The sequence below is a fragment of the Vanessa tameamea genome, chromosome 13 (genome assembly GCF_037043105.1).
Source record: "Vanessa tameamea isolate UH-Manoa-2023 chromosome 13, ilVanTame1 primary haplotype, whole genome shotgun sequence".
In the NCBI taxonomy this organism is placed as follows: domain Eukaryota; kingdom Metazoa; phylum Arthropoda; class Insecta; order Lepidoptera; family Nymphalidae; genus Vanessa; species Vanessa tameamea.
In genome coordinates this window covers 4524195-4540479 of record NC_087321.1, presented here as the reverse complement: position 1 = coordinate 4540479, position 16285 = coordinate 4524195, and the positions used below count along the sequence as shown (strand labels likewise).

General features: G+C 31.2%; 1 protein-coding gene and 1 non-coding gene across 4 annotated transcripts in view; one reads left to right on the top strand and one right to left on the bottom strand.

Annotated features, from left to right (window-relative positions):
• The window catches only part of LOC113397957 (uncharacterized), a 150705-nt gene that overhangs the window by 17705 nt on the left and 116715 nt on the right, over window positions 1-16285 (top strand). The window lies entirely within an intron of this gene.
• Trnae-cuc (transfer RNA glutamic acid (anticodon CUC)) lies at window positions 3865-3936 on the bottom strand. The gene has a single exon. It is a non-coding gene; the product is annotated as a tRNA-Glu (tRNA).

Here is a 16285-nt window from a genome sequence, read left to right as displayed (position 1 = left end):
GCTAATGTAATGTAAAATGTAATGGTATGTATAAATATTTTGTATATTTAATATATTATATATTTTACCTTCTGATTTTATTGACGTGTTTTTTACTTTTGAAAAATCAATAATTTGATATCGAAACATTTACAAATTCCATTATTGTAAAACATTTACAAAGTCCATTTGTTGTAGTTAAAACAATTATATTGATAAAAAATACTTTCATTGAACGTGAATTATATTAACATACACAAATACGACATTCGATGTTCTTATAAATGTATATAACAAATAAGTACTGAGTAAGGGATCCAAGTGTGTCTATGAACCTGATACGATAAAAAGTTTTATTTAATAAGATTTGTCGTAACTAACGTCAAGAAACTAAAACTGTAATTTTCTAAAGGTATATAAAAAATATATAATTAATTTACAGATTTATATAAACATTTAATGTTATGTTCGTTTTTTTAATTTTCAGAAAAAATATAAATACCTGTTATATGATAGTGTAAATTGATACTTATGGTAGCTATTTGAGAAATACTAATAATTTTATTTATATAACCAATGCGCCACTAGTAAGGAACTAAGATGTCATGTCCCTTGTGCCTGTAGTTACGCTGGCGCACTCCCATTCAACACAACAAATACTAAGCATTGCTCTTTGGCGATAGAATATTTGATAAATGGGCGGTACTTAACCAGACAGATTTGCACAAAGCCCTTCAACTAAGTAACAAAATAAAAATTAAAATATGCATAAGAAATAAATGTAAATATGCATTACACATTTGTATTTCCAAATAACGTGACGTAATTACTACTGTACGAAATGAATTTATAACGTGGCAAGAAATTTCATACTGCAACTTTATCTGCTGATCTCGGTTGAGAGAAATTCATTTATTATTCTTCTAAAGCTGTTGCTGTATTTGCTTTGAATTTATAATAGTCGCCATAAATTACAACTTGATCCCGAGAAAACTAAACAATTCATGTGAACAAATTGAGATATTAATTATATTTGTTGCGCAATATATAATTAAGGGATTTAACGTACATAATTTAATTTCGATATTGTTTGAAAGAATGTACTATTTCTTAATACTAATCGTACTTTTAACATCAATTTCGAAGTAATTTACCTTTTTTTGTTATCATTTGTTTTAAACGTAGAAGTTGTGTCTAATAATATATCGTTACCGTTAATAATTTTATCAGTGAACATTTTTAGACTTACGTAACTACAAAATTTTAATTTGGATTTAGTCTAAAGTTTCACCCTGTAAATGTAAAACAACGGGATTGTTGGGTCAAGGTCGATTTACAAGAAGATCGAGTTTATTCCACCCGACTGACTACTAGATGTAGTGAAGCTTGCTTGGGTTGGAATTCGTAATTATTGGTCAAGATAAACACTTCCTTACCACTGGGCCATCTCGACTCCCGTATCATAATATAAGTTTCATGAATTATTTATTAAATTGAATTAGTAGATTTATTAGTCATGTTCGAAAAACAAACAACATATTTTGTATACCCGTCCCGATTTTACGTAGGTAAAGGTCGATATATAACTTTCAAGTTGAAGATACGACAAGAAAATACAAAAGAAAATTCTTTCTTTTTTCCGGCTAGGAAAGTTGAAATTATCTGTAATAATAAGCATGTACTGTACATGTAAACCTTCCTCTTGAATATTCCTCTATTGAATAATATAAACCGCATTAAAATCCTTAAAGTAAACGTTCAGACGGCGAGAAGCGACTTTGTTTTATACTACGTAGAAATTCAGAGACTGAAACACGATAAATTGCAGAGAGGATTTGGAAATCTGTTTCCGCTATTCTTTGGCAGTCGATCTGCTTTCGTATACCGGTTTATACTGGTTTAATGTCACCGTTTCGTGTAATGTTGTCTTAATACGAGTGACTATTTTAGAAGTATAACTTTTCGTATTCTGGAATTTTCACACTGCATGAAGTATTTAAAGTTATTTTATTGACTTAAATTTTATTTTAATTGGTAAACATAACTTGACGTCATATAGAAAAGTAATAATAGTAATTTTTCCTTTCAATTTAATTCTATATATACTTACTGATTACAATGTATTTATACTTAAGGGCCTTATGTAAATAATTGTAATGTAAATAAATACATTACTTTCATAGATAATATATAAAATAACAGAAATATTTATAAATATACACAAAAAAAAAATGTTAATTTAATCATTTCTGTAAATTCGAATTTCGAAATGATTATTAAAAAAAAAACTAGCATTGTTTAATTATACTATAACTTTATGCTTTCTTAATTTCGGAATAGATGTATGACGTCATAGCGCCAATGTGGAATGTAGGATGGTTTGTGAATGTGTTATTAAAGTCAAGGTCTACACTTAATGGCCATGATCTGGGTTATTAGCTTCAAGTTAGTACGTCTGACATGTCATTAATGTGCCCGAAGCTTTTACGTTTCACTGATATATTCATGTTGTAAATTCGTTATGTATAAGATCACATAGATGTGTAGCATCTAGTTAAATTTGTTTTTTTTTTTGTCTAGACCTTTACCTTTAAATTTACTTAATAAATATTTACCTTTGAATACACATTGTATACAGTTTAACATTCGTATAATGACACTTGAAAATTATTAAATTTATCAAAACGAAAAAAATTTAAACTATATATCATCAGAAGTAAAAATGTGTGCGAAAATTTAGTTCAATCGGTTTAAGTTTGATTCGTTGTAAATGTAGTTAATAATAATTATGAGCTATATATACTTATGGGTGATAATAAAATATCTGGTGCGTTCGCCATAATACTACGAACCATTACAAAAAAAAAAAAAAATTGCGAATTGCAGCGTGAAACATATTTTAATCATAGGCTTACAATTATGATTGTGGTTAAGGTCGAAGCGTTCATTGATTGAATAACATCAAGTAAATTATTAATGTGCAAATTCATTTTTCCCTCATTACTTATTCATATTGAAATAATTGCTGCTCAAATTTTGTTAGTTAATGATTAATGATCATTGAAATTAATTTTATCAATTTGGTATTTCTGATTTTTAAAACCTTTTATTTCGTACCTGTCCGGTGTAAATCTGTGTCTGAAATAAAAAAAAAAAAAAACTTGCAATTTAAATTCAACCCAATTCCCAGTGTTCGATGTTGTTTTATATATTTATTATTTACTATGTATTTTAAAACTGCATGCGAAGTTGCTATATCTTAACCAATCCTTGATAATTCGAAAGCACTTCTGATCACGAAGATTTTACAGTAATATTATAAAAAAGTAATATAAATAAAAAAACGACATACCGATAGAATGAAAAATATTGCTACAATTTCAATACATTTCTTCAATTCGAAAATCAGCTACGAACATAAGTTACACAGTATGTGTGAGGAGTCACTGATGCGATGTCGGTTTATATATAAAGCAAATAACACGCATTTTCTCAGTCATGTAATTCAGAAATATTGAATATAAAAGTGAAGTTCACGTCTTCAAATAACATAGCGCTTCGGAGTTCGAATATTTGTGATTGTGTACAAGAAAAATACTGCCGCGGTTAAAGGGCTTAGCGTGGGAGTAAGCCATTTATGATGACCGCGTAACCGTTCGCGTACTATAAATTGGAAGTTGTGCTGTACATTTTAAGTAGGCACCCTTAGATATTATAAGTTCAAGTATAGAATTCTCAATTTGGAAATAAAGGTACATAAAAATATTTTTGGTTCTATATAAATATAACTTTCGTTTTTTTAGGCAATAGGATTCTGAAAATAATTTCAAGTTATGGCATAATTATTAAAAAAAATTTGTCAGAAAATAAGATTTAAAAAATTCATTCCGGTACCGGGAATCGAACCCGAGCCTCCTGGGTGAGAGCCAGGTATCCTAGCCACTAGACCATACCGGATTTGAATGTTTAAACGAAATTACACAAATGTTTCGGAACATTGGTCTATGTGTCTCTTTTCTGGTTCCAGTCATTGATCAATATACCAATTTATTCTTTTGTTGTTAACGAAAACTATTTTAAATTTTATAGTAAGTATTCAGCATTCACAATTGTTCGATGTTCTTTCCTCGTTGCAGGCAATTTCTCTGTTCGAAAACTGACGTTTCATTGTTACTAACACGTTGAACGAATGAACCGGTGAAATGGAGTGACAGAAGTGTTGATGGCTGATTTGCTGTAACCGCTATCGAAGATCGATGTCATTTGTACTTTGTATAGCTTTCAGACTAACATTGCGTATTATTGAAATCGAGTTTTCAATGAGTTAGATCGGTACTTTGGTGGGGCATTGATCCCGAATCAAAGGAATTTTAATTGAACGCCGAATATCGAATGAACTATTTAAAACCACATGATAGTTGTTATCTGATAAATGTATATTGAAGTAAATTTGTATCTTTGCGCGAACGATTTTGTTGTTTTAAGGACTATTGCCTATATTTTTAAACTATTGCAAAATTAAGGCATTCAAGGGTTTTTAGAAGAACATTAGGTAATTTATCTGTTCTGTTATTGATTGCAAATTTGTGAATATAGAAAAAAAAAAAACCAGAAACATAGTATAATAATTATGGTATTATCTTGGTAGGTCATTGCGCAAGCACGCCTGAGTAGACACCACCCACTCATTAGATATTCTACCGCCAAACAGCAAAAAATAGTATCGTTATATGGCCGTTATAAGTGAGCCAATGTAACTGGAGTGGCAAGGTACATAACATCATAGCTCCCAAGATAGATGGCGCATTGATGTAAAGAGTTGTTAATATTTCTTGCAGTGCCAATGTCGGTAGTGACCACTTACCATCAGATGGCCTATTTGCTCGTCCACATATCTGAGCCATAAATCAATCAGGAATATTGCTTTGATGAAAATTCGCCAAAGGTACACTAAACAGGTACGCCAAACGTAGTGGGCTAAGCTAAAAACACCTTCATTGCTCACCGTAATTATCGTTTAATTAAGGCGTTCACTCGACTCTATTAAATCAAACATAAATAGAGTCGATATATCGTGATTAAAATAATGCGCTGATGGGATGTGTTAACATCATAAAGGATTTCACGGTAAACGCTGTCGAGTTGTATGAACGGATGACAGGGCAATATCTAGTGCGGGGCGAGAGTGTAAGTACGTTATACGAGTACGTACACGAAATTGAGATCAATATTGAGGTAGTAGATTATGAGAGATTTATACTAATATTTGTATTAGTTAAATAATAATTTAATTTTCATCAAATTTTCAGATTCGTTCAAAATCTCATACTTTTAAACTAATATTACAAATGCGATAGTAACTTTGTCTGTCTGTTGTTCTTTAACGGCCAAACAATTTAACCGAATTTGATGAAATTTGGTAAGAAGTAAACTTGAACTCCAATGAGACAACTCCAAGACACATAGGCATACTTTTTTATGCATAACATCTGATGTCCGCTTCGGATGTTCCGAAGCGCAAACGAAGCCGCCATCAACAATTAGGTTTTTAATACATTTTTAATTAAAGAATATGTACATATATTATTTCGTACAGTGCCAATGTATGTCTTCAATCTTGTTTTATTTGTTTAAATATTATAGAACACTATTAATAATTTAAAAAAAAAATGGTATGAAACAAAATCGTCTGCAACCTATAACTTTTTTAGGAAACATTTTCCTGTAAGATTGATTAATTGATACAAGAAACGTGAAAAACATTAACTTTTTTGCAGGTTTGATCTGAAAAATGAAATTTGCGCCAATAGTCAAAATAAATAAGAGTAAATAATTTCAAGGAAAATAGCGGTAGTGGTTGATCAAAATGTTTTTTATTGCATAATATGCACAGAAGCGTGATTATTTTAACAATCATCAATCTATACATATAATAAAATTGGAGTGTCTGTTTGTAATAGTAAAATAACCCATTTTTACTAAATGCATGTGTACACGGTACACATACCATTTTTTACAATTTTTGTCTGTCTGTCTGTCTGTTTGTTCCGGCTAATCTCTGGAACGACTGAACCGATTTCGACGGGACTTTCACTGGCAGATAGCGGATGTAATAAGGAGTAACTTAGCCTACTTTTTTTAGAATTATATATGGAATAAAAATAAAATCACGCTACAATATCCAAATAACTTAAATTCAATCAACAGGCACGAAGTCGCGGGCACAGCTAGTTTTATATATACATAGTTGTAGTTTAGTCAATAGTTGTCTAGCGTTTCGTTTTAAGTAAATTTCGTTTTAAAGTATTAGAATTCTATGACAAAAGCAATTATCCGAATGTGTTAACTTTAAATGGTTATGAAACTAAATAGGAATTCTGCTAATTTAATTTAAATTATCGTGTTAACAAAGTAACGAAAACAAACTTAGTTTAAAGAATTTGTTAGCAAAATATTCATGCGTCATTATATAGCCAAGACGGAAATTTTTAATTAATATTCGTTCTCATTAAACGCCTTAATACATTCGAAACCGCCTAAGGAACAATGAGTTTGATATATTTTATTTTTTTTTGGAAAAAATAGTCCAATATTTTATAAAAGAATATTAAAAGATGGTACTGTTGAATTTATAATAATTATGAATTCGATGTCGTTCTACGAGTACTGTTACTACATTAATGAATAATCTGAACCAAAGATTACCAGTCAAGCAGATGAAGAAAAAAATCATGAGAAAACCTGCATACGAATTGGATAAGAAACTATCAAGTGTGTATCGTATTGTTGTTGGAATAAGTAAAGGAGGAGAAATACAGACATTATTAGGATGTTATGTTTTGACAACCTCCGTGGTCGAATAGTGTGTAGAACGGTTTTCATGGGTACGCCACTCCGAGGTCTCGGGTTCGATTCCCGGTCGACTCAATGTAGAAAAAGTTCATTAGTTTTCTATGTTGTCTTGGGTCTGGGTGTTTGTGGTACCGTCGTTACTTCTGATTTTCCATAACACAAGTGCTTTAGCTACTTACATTGGGATCAAATTAATGTGATGTTGTCCAATATTAAAAAAAAAAAACTTTGTCCATTCCTTGCATCGCCAATGCGCCACCAAGCTTGTTAAATGTGATGTTATAATTTTGATTAGTGGACGATAGCTAACTAGACGCACTTATTTTCTTGGTAGGGCTTTATGTAAATATTATTATTTGTTTGGTTCAAGTCACTTCAATGCTAACATTTTATACGTTGCAAGATAATATCAAATCACTTTAGTAATATTTATTGTAACTGATATTGTATGCTAACGTTTTAGTGAGTCTAAAAGTAATTAAGATATTTTTATTTAAAATATAACTTTAAATGGACTTGGAGTATTGTTAAACCAATCGAAGTTCTTAGCGTGACTTTTTTTTTATGAGAACAAGCCCGTAGTACCAAGTAATAGTTCGTTAGTATACAAGTACATGTATTTTAAGGTGTCGATTTCGCACGTTATATCAAAAGCCATCGGAATCCTTGTTGTATCAATTCGGAAAGTAGATAGGGTTCAGAAAGTCATTAAGACGGTAAGCGGAGCACTTGAGAATTCAGAGTACGTAGCACCCCACATCGTCTTACAAATTAAGACTTGAACTTCTGAGGAAAATTTAAAACGTTTTGCCATTAAAGTGTTCACTATTACATGACTTAATGGAAAAAAATCAAAGTGTATTTATAAAAAGCACAACTTCTGTAATCACATTTCTTCATTTTGGTATTAGCTCTTCTTAACTAGTAGAGTTACAGCTCAGATGTACCACTGTTGGGCTAAGGCCTCCTTTTGAGAAAGGTTGCAGCTTATTCCACCACGCTGGTCCAATGCGCATTGGTGCACATGTCGCAGAATTTCGTCGAAGTAGACAAATGTAGATTGTTGGTTTCCTCGTGATATTTTATTATTATTATTTACGAGATGAGTTATAATTACAAATAAAGCCCATGAAAATTCAGTGGAGCTTACCTGGGCTTGAACTTGTAATTATCGATTAAGGATGCTCTTGGCTTAAAATTATTTTAAATAAAATATATTAGAAAGCAAGAAAAAAAGTACCGTTATTCTTTAAAAACAAAAATATCATACAATGAAACTGTTAATGATCATGAAATTATTGAATAGTTTCTCAACAAACAGCAAAATACAGCTTTTATATCACCAAAATAGGGAACTACAATGCTTAAAAAGGTACATATACATATGTACAGTTACAATAGACATACAATTTAAAATACAGTGGTATAATTACTATTTTCTAACAAATATCACGGGTTGATTGTCGATTTTTTTATTGTTAAACACAAGTAATCAAAGGTAAAATTTATACATAATCTTATGCAAATAATGGTGTCTACGTTTTTTGAAAATCTAAAGTTTTTTGATATATAATAATTATATCATCATATTCCAACGTTGTATTACCATAAAATGATAAGTTCGAAAAAAAACCTGTACTTATTTTATGAATTTCTTTCGTTCTTTTGGTCTTTAAGTCCAGAGACAATTTACTTCAATTATTTGAAGGCGCCACAGAGCCGAGATGGCCCGGTGGTTAGAACGCGTGCATCTTAACCGATGATTTCAGGTTCAAACCCAGGCAGGCACCACTGAATTTCCAGGTGCTTAATTTGTGTTTATAATTCATCTCGTGCTCGGCGGTGAAGGAAAACATCGTGAGGAAACCTGCATGTGTCTAATTTCAACGAAATTCTGCCACATGTGTATTCCACCAACCCGCATTGGAGCATCGTGATGGAATTTGCTCCAAAAACCTTCTCCTCAAAGGGAGAGGAGGCCCTAGCCCAGCAGATGTTATTTGAAGGCGACACATTTGTCCTAAATTTACAAGATCAAATTATTATTGCATATTGATCTAGACTTGAATCTTTATCTTTATGAAACATGCACTATTCATATTACACCGAAATACTCAGCACAGTCAGCTCGATAACAATACATTATTGGACAAATTACAATAACGTAACGCGTAGAGTAAAATTATAGGTCAAGAGTCGCGTGTCCTTTGAAATGTTATAAAAAAGAGCCCAATTCGTCAGAATCGATACGGGGAATAAATAATTAAGCAACTAGAAAACTGTGTGGGTGATATTAGTTGGTTATTCTCGTATATGACTCAAGTTTGTATTTCCCTTGCTTCGACGTTTTAATTATATTGATGTAGATACGTATGTTTGAATTTTAACTGAACTTATCTATACTAATATTGTTATAAAGAGGTAAAATTTGTTTGTATGTAAGGTAATCTCGGAATTAATGATGCAATTCCATATATTTTATTGGTAGAAAGCTACATTATTTCTGAGTGCTACGAGGTATATATAAATACAAATTGCACTAGAATGAGGAGTCGCTAGTCTGTAATAAAAAAACCGGAGTCTCATCTCAGAGATTATGAAATGTTAGAATGTAATATTACGCGATAATGACTATTATAATTATTGCATTTCGGTTTTATAAATATCGTGATTGAGATATTAAATCTATTTAAATTCCTTACTTTAAATATATGTTAGTTATTCAATAAGTCTTGGTCAACTGTTGGACGAATCAAAACAAAATTTTCTTTATTCAAATAGACTCATAAAAGCACTTATGAATGGTCACGTTTCTGTGTTGAATTAAATGTCCCACCAGCAGTACGGAAAATATTATATCGAGAAGAACCGGCAAGAAACTCAGTAATTTTCCAACCACGACTAGGAATTCATAAGTAATAAGAGTTCATCGCGAATGTGAGATGCTTTATTTCTTCGAACATCAGCGAGCACGATGTTATTATACACAAGAGACGTATCTCAGGGATAACGGTTGGCAGAGCATTGGCATATTAGAGGCTTGTTGAATAATCTTATCACTTATATTAACAGATGCCAAGGAATAAATAGAGATTCATATAAACGAATAAATAATAAGCTCATTCGATTTTACATTTATTTTTAATTCATAAGGACGTAGGCAGGGCGTGTGTTAATTAATATTAATGTACTGGCCGCTATTTTCGCTCGTGATAATAAACGTTAATCAAGAGTTGTGGTAATTAAGATAACGCATGTTCTAGCGTTGCTGGTATGAAATAAAAATGTTAAAGTTTACTTTGATTAAAACTTGCGAAATTATTATGAGGTGGGTAAATTCTGTGTGTGTGACTGCTTCGTTGAATGCGTAATTAACTCATGAAACTGATTACAGATCCTGTGGTTTGTAGAAAGTTTCGGGCCTTATAGTTTATTAAGTATTTTTGTTAATAAATCTTTGTAGGGACATGTTTTAATTGTCTCTTTGGTCTAATAACTTCTTTATAATAAGAGTGACATTTCTGAAGTCCTACATGAAAACGTCGTAACGGTCCCATAGTAAAATTTCTTAGTTATTATTAGGAAGTTACTAGTGTGAACACTCATGCATTGAAAAGCATGTCTAGTCTGTTTGGCTTCTGTACTGTAATACCTCCTACGCAGTTATTAGTCTTAGCCGTAATATGCAAAAAGGTTCGTACATGGAATATAAAAAAAAAATTAAATTAAAAACCACAAACTAATATTGCCTAGTATAAAGATTTTAATAAAAAACACATGTGAAATTTCTAAAAATCGGCGCCAAATAAAGTTCGACAAAACGAAGTGGGTTATTTGGGAATGGTCACTGAGGCAATCAGCTGATTCACTTTTACTTATTTAATCATAACACGCATAGACTTATTCCTAAAAAAAAATTATAACGGGGGTATATGTCATAAATTATATATTAAAAACGTGATAACAATGATAACAATTTCTTAATAACCGGGTAAAAATTGAGGCATTGTTATTCATCAAACAATTCCTCGAAACCATTTCAAGCGATCATGAATAGTACATATACTTAGTATCTATTTTAACTGTTGATTTCTACATTAATATTCACATCCAATCCTAATCCTTTATTCAATATAGAAGCATTACACTCCCTCATTGACGATCTGATTAAAAACTACCACCGGTTCGGGAAACAAAATATTCCAACGCGAGAAGAACAGCCGAAAGAAACTCGTGTTATGTTATTCTTTTAATATTTTAAAATTAGTTATATTATCGTGTCCTACTTGTAGAATAAAGAAATGTAAATAAAAATAGACACTATACAATTGAGTTTAAGGCTTATATTCGGATATCAAATAAAAAATGAATTGAGTTTTGCCAATCTTTGCTTCGAACCAAGTTACTGTAACGGCAATAATAATATTTGATACGATGCATACCTATTACTTTTTAGTAAGCGCGCCATTGCCTCGCTATCTTGTATGAATACTAGAATTCTTTTTATTATTTCAAATTAGATGTTTATATTTTAAATACGTCCAGACATTTATGATAACTAATGTCACAATCTACATGCATGGCTAACTCAGATCGTGTTTTCATAGAATACTATATACAATATACGTAAATTTTGGCCCTGTGGGCGATGCAAACGCATAATAATCGTATTATCCTAGCATCGATGCTAGGCACGAGAAGCGTATATCTTGGACGACTTACACGTTTTAATAAAACAAAATAAAACTCTATCAGCTATAATTTCAAAATTCTTACGTTATGATATTTAATAGATTCATACGTCAAGGCTATTTAATCTAACACATTACGAATAATGCCGATTTATATTTAGAACGTATTAACTAACCTAACTACCGAGTTCATTATTTTTGCCATATCTTGAAACTCGGACACGTCTCGATATGGAAAAAAATTGAGTTGAAAAATTATAAGAATTAATCTTATTGAGTAAACATTTTAAAATATATCATATGACATTTTAAAATGTTACATTTTTAAATTATAGCAATTCTTATATTTGTTATATGGTTGAAGATTCAAGACAGGAAAATAAACATAAGTGGTTTATATTTACACTATCAATGTGCCGCATCTGGGTGTAAGATGTAATGATTATATAGATGATAAAAAAGCGTGGAGTACATACTTGTTAAGTTCCAGGCAGGATATACATATATAATAGTATTTAACTAACAGGACTGTTAAATCAAATCAAATCAAAAATCTTTATTCAATATAGAAGTGTTTACACTTGCTTATTGATTGTCAAAAATCTACCACCGGTTCGGAATTTAGCACCTCGGACCTGAGAAGAACCGGCGAAAGAAACTCAGCGGGATATATATATATATATATATATATTTTTTTTTTTAACTGTTGAAAAAGAATAACTACTGAGCTTCTTGCCGGTTCTTTTCGGTAGAATCTACATTCCCAATCGGTTGTAGCTTCACTTAATATAGTTTTGTTAAATGACGATTCAAAGGTGCTTGTAAAAGCCTACTTGAATAAAGTATATTTTGATTGATTGAATGATGTTCTTTATGCCCATAATTACACTATATCACACATAATAAAAACCGTAATACCTGTGCAAATATAAATGAAGCCTCTATTACTTACTCTAATACTTTGATGGGTTGGCAATCTGATACGACCAATAAAGTACAACGATTTCATGGTCTTTTCTAAGCACAGAAGTACAAAAATTGCTAACTGCCAAACTTCGGATCACCACTGAACATTTATCTCGACGGAAAAATCAGAATGACCTGTGGACGAAGCTGGGACTTCGGAAAAGTGAGAATATAAAAAATACTGTGACTGTTTAATAAGGTATGCTATGTATAGTTCCAGTAACTAATATTTCATGTAACGCTAGGGTTAAGTCCATTCCATATATAGGCTGTGTATTAGTTGATTGCTATTGATTTTCTAACTTGTTTATACGTCTAAATGCGAACTGGTCGCTACGTTCATGTAAAATTGATGGATTAGTACGTAAAGCGTACACATCATATTATGTAGAGTATATATATGTATGTAAGAGTCTTGTCGTGCTTTTTCAAGTATATATAATACACATGTATATAATTGTTTCTTCATTCTATCTGCCGCTATCCAATGTGGCATATTGGATAGGACACGTGCATATTAACCAAACGTAGTGAATTAAATCCTGATAGGCTTGAGTTTTCATGTTCTTATTTTGAGTTTAAATTCGCTCGGCGCATGAGTATTCCTGAAATAACATTAAGCATGTAATATAGTTATGGATTAGAAAAAATCAACATTCGTACAATGTTTTTCTTCAACGAAGATTAGTAAGTTTGTACCAACCTTGAGTTATAAACCATTTATACGGCAAAGATTAAAATCACAGGGCACATCCCAAAACATACAAGTCAATAGATGGCATTACAATGGCTCCCAATATTTTTTTTTATGATATATATAGGCGGACTAGCAAATGGGCCACCTGATGGTAAGTGGTAACCACCGCTCATAGACAATGGTCACATGACAATTTGTGTTTGTAGTTAAACCGGAACACAAAAATACTGAATACTGCTATTTGGCCGTAGAATATCTGATGAATTGATGGTACCTACCCAGGGCTTGCACAAAGTCCTATCACAAAGTATATCCCAAAATTTTAATGGGTGTTTATGAAACAACAGTCCAAAAATCGATTAGTTTTAATTTATATATACGAAGTTACATTAATCCCACTCTGTCGCACAATATGACGCAATATAAATGTTACCTAGTAAATGACCGATTAAATCTAAGTTATTTTTTCACGTACAATGAATCAATAAAATCGTATAAGTTTGGAAATTAAAATTCGTAACTCTATAAAAATATGTGACGTCATGTATTTGACACGTGATTGGTCATTACACAAATCCATCAGGGTAGTTACCAATGATATAATAACACTGACTCAGTTTTACTGCATAAGGTAGATAGCATCTTTGTTCCCTAGATTAAAAGCGTATTGAATTTTTTTCTAAAATTGCTTATGTGTAAAGGTGGTGGTGACCACTTACCATTAGGTAGCCCATTTGTCGCCTTTTAATTAATTGAAACAATAATAATTTACTAACAATAAATTATGCCACTTTTCATTTTACGTTGCGTTCATTCCTTTATTCCATTCATTTTACGTAAGCGTGAAACGTAACTTAATATATAGATTTAGATAAAAAATAAAAGAATGGCGTTTAAAGTAAGATTACCATATTCATTCTAATAAAAATTTATAACCATAGCAATATTTAATAACATTTCTGCAAGCACAAATTAAGTTGTAAAGCAATAAACAGCCTTTTCCTTAAATTGAAAAGGGTTTAGTTGCTTAATTACGTTACTAAATAAACCATAGCAGCTGTCTCGAGTTCACTTAACATGTACCGACGAAACTAATTTGTTTCAATCCAAATATATTTAATTGCTTTGTTGAAAATTTACTCGTTTCCTCAAGGTTGATTTGGAAAAGTATTTTTTTTAGTAAGGATTGAGTGACCGCAAAAAAAATCCACTGTTTTGTGCCCAATTGTACCAAATCACAGAATCGTTAAAAATTACAAGATTTAAGCGATATAAGCAAAGTTACGAAATATATTTGAAATAATATACATAATATTATTGTTACATACATATATAAATTAACAGGATAATTGTTACTATAAAAGTAGTTTTCGCTTTTTAATCTTAACAACTTTCATTGGTGCTTCTCTGGGTTGGTACATTTCTGCAGAGCATGGTCCAATTCATACTCCGTAATTAATTTCATAAAGTTTTAAAAAAATATTATATAATTAGACACAAGAGAATAAAGGATTAATTTAATCCCACTTTTTTTTTAATTAGTAATAAGCTACATCTATATCCATATTATTTGAATTAAGTTTTCATAGTATATTTTAAAATTTAATGTCAACTTATTCTGAGAAAAATTATGTCAGAATAAATCATGAATAACATTAGTAAGAGATAGAATACGTCTTATCAGACGTTATTATGTTATATGTAGGCTAAGTTAAAATATAAAATGAAAATGTAATATAATTTACATTTACTTGGTGGTAAGGCTTTGCGCTAGGCCGTCTGGGTACCATCCACTTATCAGATATTCTACAATCAAACAACAGTAGCCAGAATTGTCATAATCAATAGTATAAAACAATATTACATAAGAATTTTTAACATTAAGACCTTAACTTTATACAAATAATAAAAATAGATACTGTACAAATCATGACCATGTGGAATGGTGGCAAGAATAAGAAAGAATAATAATCCTCTGGGCAAAAACCAGCCCTCCTGTCACCAGTGGAGGCAATAAGCCTAGATATTATACTTTTAATGAAGGTTTTTCCACTGCTACACCAAAGTCCATATATAATTTTTTTTTTTTTTAAATTATTTTAATATTTATTCATTCATTCATATTGTTTAAAGAAGTATTGTTATTGTAAAGCTTTTGCCAGAAATGATTACTAAGGTCTTGGCAATTATTATTCGCTTGCAACGCTTGTCGTATGCTACCCGTATGTACAAATTATATGTATTATTTTTATGGACTTGAATGATGTAATTATTGAAATAATGTTGCAGTATTCAATAGGTATAAATTAAGTTCTAAAATTAAAATATTGAATATCAGACACTTGAAATCTGACCACATTTGTATAAGCGTCTGATACGTCTGCTACTTCAAAACCAAGGGTTACCGCTGGGGAGTGGTTGACGACAAAGGGATTTACGATAAAGGAAAATTAACAGCCGTTCAATGTCGAACTACTTGGTTAAGGACCCCTCTTTTTTTTCATAAGACTTGGAGCTTATTCCAATATGCTACACCATTGTCGATACGATGCACATGTGGTAGATTTTCATTTAACACATGTAGGTATCTTCACGATATTTTCCGTTATAGACACAAACTAAGCACATGGAAATGTTGTAGTTCTTCATAGAATTTGAAACAGCTATCTTCGGTTAATATTCACGTCAAACTAGCAACGATTGGACCATTCTCCCTCCATGTTCTATGTATATATACATATGTATCATTGAAATTAATCACAATAATATATAACAGAATAAATCCACAACACAGTTTGCTGTCCAGTATGAAATGGAAATGAACGCCATTGGAACGTACTCTCGTCTCTCTAATTACACCTCTTAAATTGAATCCATCCGATACACGTGTACAACAGTTAGTGATGATTACAGTATACTATTGTCCGTGTATGTTGTCGTTAAGTGTCTCCGTAAACTCAGTGAAGTATGTCCATATATCATATTATATTTGTTGTTGTCTCGAGCTTCGTAGTTTAGATGAAAAAGAGGAACTCTTTTATCTCTCGTCTTTTTCTGTCATCCATGTCGTTTTTTCCATGAGTCTCAGTCCTTTTTCTAA